The following is an 8,528-nucleotide window of genomic DNA, read 5'->3' as shown; positions in this document are numbered from 1 at the left end:
CATAATGATTAAAGGATCAATCCAAGAAGAAGATAAAACAATTATAAATATATATGCACCCAGCATAGGAGCACCACAATGTGTGAGACAAATGCTAACAGGTATGAAAGGGGAAATTAACAATAACACAATAATAGTGGGAGACTGTAATATCCCACTCACACCTGTGGATAGATCAACTAAACAGAAAATTAATATGGAAACACAAACTTTAAATGATACAATAGACCAGTTAGACGTAAATGATATCTATTGGACATTTCACCCCAAAACAATAAATTTCACCTTTTTCTCAAGCATACATGGAACCTTCTCCAGGATAGATCACATCCTGGGCCATATATCTAGCCTTGGTAAATTCAAAAAAATTGAAATCATTCCAAGCATGTTTTCTGACCACAATGCAGTAAGATTAGATCTCAATTACAGGAGAAAAACTATTAAAAATTGCAACATATGGAGCCTGAAAAACACACTGTTGAATAACCAATAAATCAAAGAAGAAATCAAAAAATAAATCAAAATATGCATAGAAATGAATGAAAATGAAAACACAACAACCCAAAACCTGTGGGATACTGTAAAAGCAGTGCTAAGGGTAAAGTTCATAGCAATACAGGCACACCTCAAGAAACAAACAAGTCAAAGAAATAACCTAACGCTACACCTAAAGCAACTAGAAAAGGAAGAAATGAAGAACCCCAGGGTTAGTAGAAGGAAAAAAATCTTAAAAATTAGGGAAGAAATAAATGCAAAAGAAACAAAAGAGACCATAGCAAAAATCAACAAAGCCAAGAGCTGGTTCTTTGAGAGGATAAATAAAATTGACAAACGATTATCCAGACTCATCAAGAAACAAAGGGAGAAAAATCAAATCAATAAAATTAGAAATGAAAATGGAGAGATCACAACTGACAAAACAAAAATACAAAGGATCACTGTCTTTTGTATATATCCTTTGTATATACAAAGAGACTACTATCAGCAATTATATGCCAATGAAATGAACAACATGGAAGAAATGGACCAATTCGTAGAAAAGTACAACTTTCCAAAATTGAACCAGGAAAAAATAGAAAATCTTAACAGACCCATCACAAGCACAGAAATTGAAACTGTAATCAGAAATCTTCCAGCAAACAAAGCACAGGTCCAGACAGCTTCACAGCTGAATTCTACCAAAAATTTAGACAAGAGCTAACACCTATCCTACTCAAACTCTTCCAGAAAATTGCAGAGGAAGGTAAACTTTCAACCTCATTCAATGAGGCCACCATCACCCTAAGACCAAAACCTGACAAAGTTGCCACAAAAAAATAAAACTACAGGGCAATATCACTTATGAATATAGATGCAAAAATCCTTAACAAAATTCTAGCAATCAGACTCTAACAACACATTAAAAAGATAATGCACCATGACCAAGTGTGCTTTATCCCAGGAATGCAAGGGTTCGTCAATATCCGCAAATCAATCAATGTAATACACCACATTAACAAATTGAAAAATAAAAGCCATATGATTATCTCAATAGATGCAGAGAAAGCCATTGACAAAATTCAACATCCATTTATGAAAAAACTCTCCAGAAAACAGAAATAGAAGGAACATACCTCAACATAATAAAATCTATATATGACAAACCCACAGCAAACATTATTCTCAATGGTGAAAAATTCAAAGCATTTCCCCTAAAGTCAGGAACAAGACAAAGGTGCCCACTCTCACCACTACTATTCAACATAGTTTTGGAAGTTTGCCAAAGCAATCAGAGTAGAAAAAGGAATAAAAGGAATCCAAATTGGAAAAGAAGTAAAATTCTTAGTGTTTTCAGATGACATGATCCTCTACATAGAAAACCCTAAAGACTCCACCAGAAAATTACTAGTGCTAATCAATGAATGTAGTAAGGTTGCAGGATATAAAATCAACACAAAGAAATCCCTTGCATTCCTATACACTAATAATGAAAAAATAGAAAGAGAAATTAAGGAAACAATTCCATTCACCATTGCAACGAACAGAATAAAATACTTAGGAATATATCTAGCTAAAGAAACTAAAGACCTATATATAGAAAACTCTAAAACACTGGTGAAAGAAATCAAAGAGGACACTAATAGATGGAATAATATACCATGTTCATGGATCGGAAGAATCAATATAGTGAAAATGAGTATACTACCCAAAGCAATCTATAGATTCAATGTAATCCCTATCAAGCTACCAATGATATTTTTCACATAGCTAGAACAATAATTTCACAATTTGTATGAAAATACAAAAAACCTTGAATAGCCAAAGCAATCTTGAGAAAGAAGAATGGAAATGGAGGAGTCAACCTACCTGACTTCAGGCTCTACTACAAAGCCACAGTCTTCAAGACAGTATGGTACTGGCACAAAGACAGAAATATAGATCAATGGAACAAAATAGAAAGCCCAGAGATAAATCCATGCCCCTGTGGACACCTTATCTTTGACAAAGGAGACAAGAATATACAATGGAGAAAAGACAATCTAACAAGTGGTGCTGGGAAAACTGGTCAACCACTTGTAAAAGAATGAAACTAGAACACTCTCTAACACCATACACAAAAATAAACTCAAAAGGGATTAAAGATCTAAACGTAAGACCAGAAACTATAAAACTCCTAGAGGAGAACATAGGCAAAACACTCTCCAACATACATCACAGCAGGATCCTCTATGACACACCTCCCAGAGTATTGGAAATAAAAGCAAAAATAAACAAATAGGACCTAATTAGAATTAAAAGCTTCTGCACAACGAAGGAAACTATAAGCAAGATGAAAAGACAGCCTTCAGAATGGAAGAAAATAATAGCAAATGAAGCAACTGACAAACAACTAATCTCAAAAATATACAAGCAACTCCTATAGCTCAATTCCAGAAAAATAAATGACCCAATCAAAAAAATGTGCCCAAGAACTAAACAGACATTTCTCCAAAGAAGACATACAGATGGCTAACAAACACATGAGTGATGGCTAACATCACTCATTCTTAGAGAAATGAAAATCAAAACCACAATGATGTACCATCTTAACATCAGTCAGAATGGCTGCTATCCAAAAGTCTACAAGCAATAAGTGCTGGAGAGGGTGTGGAGAAAAGGGAACCCTCTTACACTGTTGGTGGGAATGCAAACTAGTATAACCACTATGGAGAACCGTGTGGAGATTCCTTAAAAAACTGGAAATAGAACTTCCTTATGACCCAGCAATTCCACTGCTGGGCATACACACCATGGAAACCAGAAATGAAAGAGACACGTGTACCCCAATGTTCATCGCAGCACTGTTTATAATAGCCAGGACATGAAAGCAACCTAGATGTCTATCAGCAGACGAATGGATAAGAAAGCTGTGGTACATATACACAATGGAGTATTACTCAGCCATTAAAAAAATACATTTGAATCAGTTCTAATGAGGTGGATGAAACTGGAGCCTATTATACAGAGTGAAGTAAGCCAGAAAGAAAAATACCAATACAATATACTAACACATATATATGGAATTTAGAAAGATGGTAATGATAACCCTGTATGCGAGACAGCAAAAGAGACACAGATGTATAGAACAGTCTTTTGGACTCTGTGGGAGAGGGAGAGGGTGGGACGATTTGTGGGAATTTCACTGAAACATGTATAATATCATATAATAAATGAATCGCCAGTCCAGGTTCGATACAGGATGCTTGGGGCTGGTGCGCTGGGATGACCTGGAGGGATGGTACACGGAGGGATGTGGAAGGGGTGTTCAGGATGAGGAACACGTATACGCCCATGGCAGATTCATGTTGTGTGTGGCAGATCCAATACAGTATTGTAAAGTAATTAGCCTCCAATTAAAATAATTTAAATTAAAAAATAAATAAATGAAAGCACCTCTTCATGTGTAAAGTGAGGTAGTCTGACCTTGAGAATGCCCCGTCCCATTCTGGCACTGGAAGGGGTCATGCCAGGTGTGTTTGCAGTAGTGCCTGGTCAGTTCATCTGAGTGAGCAAACTTCCACCCACAGCCATCCAAGTTACAGTGGTAAGGTACCTCACCTGTGTGGGTGTGGAGGTATGCCTTGAGATGAAAACTCTTCATGTAGGTTTTGCTGTAGCCTCTGTAATCACAAGTGTGAGTGGCCATAGTTTTCTGGGGCCACAACCTTCTCCCCTTCTTTGGCTTGGACTCTTCCAGCATGCAGGAACTGGGTGGTATGAGTTCTTGGTAATGGAGCAGTGGGACTTGTGACTGCATCTTGTCAGGCAGAAAGGAAGGGAGGTTGGGCCTGGGGTGGGGATGGAAGCCTGCGGGGATGGGGAAAGGAGCCATAGGACAGGATGACAGTCTCTGCTGCTCAGCAGCTCCTGGGCACCCAGGGTCAGGGTAGTCCTGCTGGGGAGCTGCCACCCCAGGGGAAAGTCATGCACATATGATTGGTGGCCATTGCTGAGAGGGGGTCCAAGCAGGAGGAGATAGTCTCCTGCTTGACCTTAGGGCACATACACAGTGGCCCACTGCCATAGGGCACCGCCACCACCACCAGGTGGCTACCATCCGAACTGCTTTTGCTAACACTGATGACTGACGGGCTGCCCTACTCACTGCCAGGAACACTTAGTGATGCCTTCAACACAAACGTGCCCATCAACCTGCCAACCTGGTGACTACAGCTGCTGTGGCAGAAGGTACACTGGGTTCAATTTGGGCTGTGGGAGCTCGCTGCCAGAGAGGCTCATGTTGCTGATGTTTGCCAGGTTGAAGGGAGTGTTGGAGGGGGTGCACACTTAGCACCATAGAGGAGGCTGCCACTGGAGCTGCCTGGTGCCGTATCTGTCCTGATTTGATAGCTGAAGCTTCAGGTGGAGGGAACACTGTCAGAACTGCTACTCATTGGGGAGGACAAGGATAATGCTGATGAGGAAACCATGATGGCCACTGACTCCTGATGGGACAACGAGTTGGAGAGGATAAAGTCTAGGTCCTGGAAATCACCAAACTCCTCCATCTCCCTCCAAGGTAGGAGAGCCACATTGCTGCTGCCACAAGCCCCAGTGATTCTGCCACTCTCCAGACCGGTGGCCACAGTCACTGCCGCCAGGTAGTAGGGGAGGCCAGGAAGCACCAGGGGAAGTCAATTCACATAGGAGAGCTCCTGTTGTCAGTGGCTATTTGGGGCACCTGCTAGACGCAGTGTCTTCGCCCTTCCTGCTGGGCTGGACTTGAATGTGGAGAAGGATAGGAGCAGCGTGTCACTGACAGCCGTGTCAGACTCATCAAGTGTCTGCCTCATTAATGTGGGGGTCCCAAAAGCCCTTGGAAGTCTGAAGCAGTTGGGGGTACCTGAACCCCAAAGTCAACAAAGAGGAAAAGAAGACAGAAATGAAGCCAAAACCAAAAACCCCCAATTGCCCAAGATCCTTCTTCCTTGGGTTAAATATAAAAGCCTTTTAAAAAGTTCCTTTGTGTACAAAAGTTCTTAGAAAAGTTGTAAACTCGTAACCATAGACAAGCAGCAAGGCAAGTGAGTAGGTCTGGTGGGCAAGCTGTGCCGTCTTCAACTCAGCGGTATCCCCCGCCACTTTTGCCATCATCTCGGCCATCACCATGGGCACTGGGGCTGTGATGGGCAGGCTGTGATGCCAGGTGAGACTGGCCATGGCATCATGGATCCATGGACGGGGTGGTGGTGTGGGGCGTGGGGTATGGGCGGCTGCACCAGGCACCTGCAACCATGGGTGCTGGCCGATGGCAGGTGGCTGGGTGGGGTTGGGGGGGCGGTGATTGAGGGGCAGGGAGGGGCACTTGGCGGCTCCTGCCTCCAGGGGCCACAGCATCTGCGATCTGCACACTTACAGCTGCTGTGCCTCTCTCAGGGAACTACCAGGCTTTTTTTGATGTCGTTGGAAAATTTTTTATTACAGTTTTGATTTCCATGTTTGTAATTGGTCTGGTCATATTTTCTTTTTCTTCCTGGTTCAGTTTTGAAAGGTTATACTTGTCTAAGAATTTGTCCATTCTTCCACGTTATTCATTTTATTGCCATATAGTTGCTCTCTTATTATGCTTTGTATTTTTGTGTTGTCTGTTGTAACTTCTTTTCCATTTCTAATTTTACTGAGTCTTCTCGCTCTTTTTCTTGATAAGTCTGACTTATGGTTTGTCAGTTTTGTTCATATTCTCAATGAACCAGCTTTTAGTTTTATTGATTTTTTCTATAGTCTCCTTCACTTCTTATTCATTTATTTCTACTCTGATTTTGGATTTTGTAACCCAAGAAAATAGCCTGTCACTATTTCCATTGTTTCTCCATCTATTTCCCATGAAGTGATGGGACCAGATGCCATGATCTTCCTTTTTTGAATGTTGAGTTTTAAGCTAGCTTTTTCATGCTCCTCTCTCACTTTCATCAAGATGCTTTTTAATTCCTCTGCATTTTATGCCATAATGGTGGTGTCATCTGTATATCTGAGGTTATTGATATTTCTCTGGCAACCTTGATTTCTGCTTGTGATTCATCCAGCTTGGCATTTCACATGATCCTGTTACCATTTAATTTTTGTTTTGGGGATTTTTTGGTCAGTCTTTTATGTGTTTTCTGTCTAGAGAAGTTCCTTTAGCATTTGGTGAGGAGCTGGTTCGGTAGTGCTGCTTTGCTTGTCTCTAAAGCTTTTATGTCTCCTTCATATCTGAATAAGATCCTTGCTGGATAGAGTAATCTTGAATGTAGGTTTTTCCCTCTCATCACCTTAAGTATGTCCTGCCATTTTCTTCTCTCCTGAAGGGTTTCTGTTGAAAGGTCATCTGTTAGCCTTACGGCGATCCCCTTGTATGTTATTTTTGCTTTTCCCTTGCTGCTTTTAATATTTGTTCTTCGTGTTGAACTTTGTTACTTTGATTAATAAGTGTTTTGGCATATTTCTCCTTGATTTTGCCCTGTATGGAACTCTCTGGGCTTCCTGCACTTGGGTGGCTATTTCTTTTCCCATTTTAGGGAATTTTTGACTATAATCTCCTCAAATATTTTTTCATGTCCTTTTTTGTCTCTTCTGAGATACCTATGATTCAAATGTTGGGGCTCTTAAACTTGTCCTAGAGGTCTCTGATGAATCTGTCCTCATTTCTTTTCATTCTTTTTTCTTTATTCTTCTCTGCTTCAGTTATTTCCACCATTCAATCTTCCAGCTCACTTACCCATTCTTCTTCAGTTACTCCACTGTTGGTTCCCTCTAGTATATTTTTAATCTCAATATGGCATTGTTCATGGTTGACCGTTTATTCTTTAATTATTCTATGTCGTTTTTAAACATTTCTTCCATTTTCTTGATCCATGTGTTCAGTCTATTTATCCATGGCTCCATTTTGTTTTGAGGGTTTTGGATCATCTTTACTATGATTATTTGGAATTCTCTTTCATACAGATTCCCTATTTCCTCCTCACGTGCTTGGTCTGGTAGGTTTATACCTTGTTCCTTCACCTGCTGCATAATTTTCTGTCTTCATTTTGTTTAGTTTACTTTGCTTGGGGTCCCCTTTCTGCAGACTGGAAGGTTGTAGTTCTTAATTGTGGAGTCTGCCTCTGGTGTGTGGAGTTGTAACAGTGCCTTGTGAAGGTTTCCTGGTTGAGAGATTTTGCCTGTGGATGGAGCTGGATCTCATCTCTCTGAATGGCAGAGCCATATCCAGTATTAAGTTTTGGGATGTCTGTTGATTTGGTATGGCTTTGTGCAGCCTGTCTGCTAATGTGCAATGCTGCTTTTCTGGTTTTTTTTAATATATTTATTTTTTAATTGAAGAATAATTGCTTTACAGAATTTTGTTGTTAATACCAAAAATCAGCATGAGTCAACCATAGGTATACATATGTCTCCTCCCTCTTGAAACTCACTTCCATCTCCCTCCTCATCCCACCCCTCTATGTTGTTACAGTGCCCCGTTTGAGTTCCCTGAGTCATAGAGCAAATTCCCATTGGATATCTCCTTTACATATGGTAATGTACATTTCCAAGTTGCTCTCTTCATCCATCTCACCCTCTCCTTCCTCCTCCCCCTGCTGTGTCCATAAATCTGTTCTCTATGTCTGTTTCTCTGTTGCTGCCCTACAAATAAATTCATCAGTACCATCTTTCTAGATTCCACATATATGCGTTAGAATATGATATTTATCTTTCTCTTTCTGACTTACTTCACTCTGTATGGGCTTTCCTGATGGCTCAGCTGATAAAGAATCTGGCCACAATGCAGGAGACCTGGGTTTGATCCCTGGGTTAGGAAGATCCCCTGGAGAAGGAAACAGCTACCCACTCCAGTTTTCTGGCCTGGAAAATTTCATGGACAGAGGAGACTGGCAGCCTAGTCCACGGGTCGCAAAGAATAGGATATGCTGAGCGACTTTCACTTTCAACTTTTCACTCTGTATAAAAGGCTCTAGGTTCATCCACCTCATTTCTACTGCTGCTGCTAAGTCGCTTCAGTCGTGTCCGACTCTGCGACCCCATACACGGCAGCC

At 40.9% G+C, this 8,528-nt stretch overlaps 1 pseudogene across 1 annotated transcript; it reads right to left on the bottom strand.

Moving 5' to 3' along the window:
* Positions 1-3,887: 3,887 nt before the first annotated feature.
* Positions 3,888-5,312, bottom strand: LOC147340541 (Krueppel-like factor 4 pseudogene; annotated as a pseudogene). Its single transcript, XR_015158679.1, has one exon. The product of XR_015158679.1 is annotated as a Krueppel-like factor 4 pseudogene (transcript).
* Positions 5,313-8,528: the final 3,216 nt, after the last annotated feature.

Source organism: Bos grunniens, chromosome X, assembly GCF_055505025.1.
Source record: "Bos grunniens cultivar Pamir isolate PY7600 chromosome X, Bosgru_T2T1.0, whole genome shotgun sequence".
NCBI classification, from domain to species: domain Eukaryota; kingdom Metazoa; phylum Chordata; class Mammalia; order Artiodactyla; family Bovidae; genus Bos; species Bos grunniens.
The sequence above is the reverse complement of the archived record's forward strand: the minus strand, read 5'-3'. Positions and strand labels throughout refer to the sequence as shown.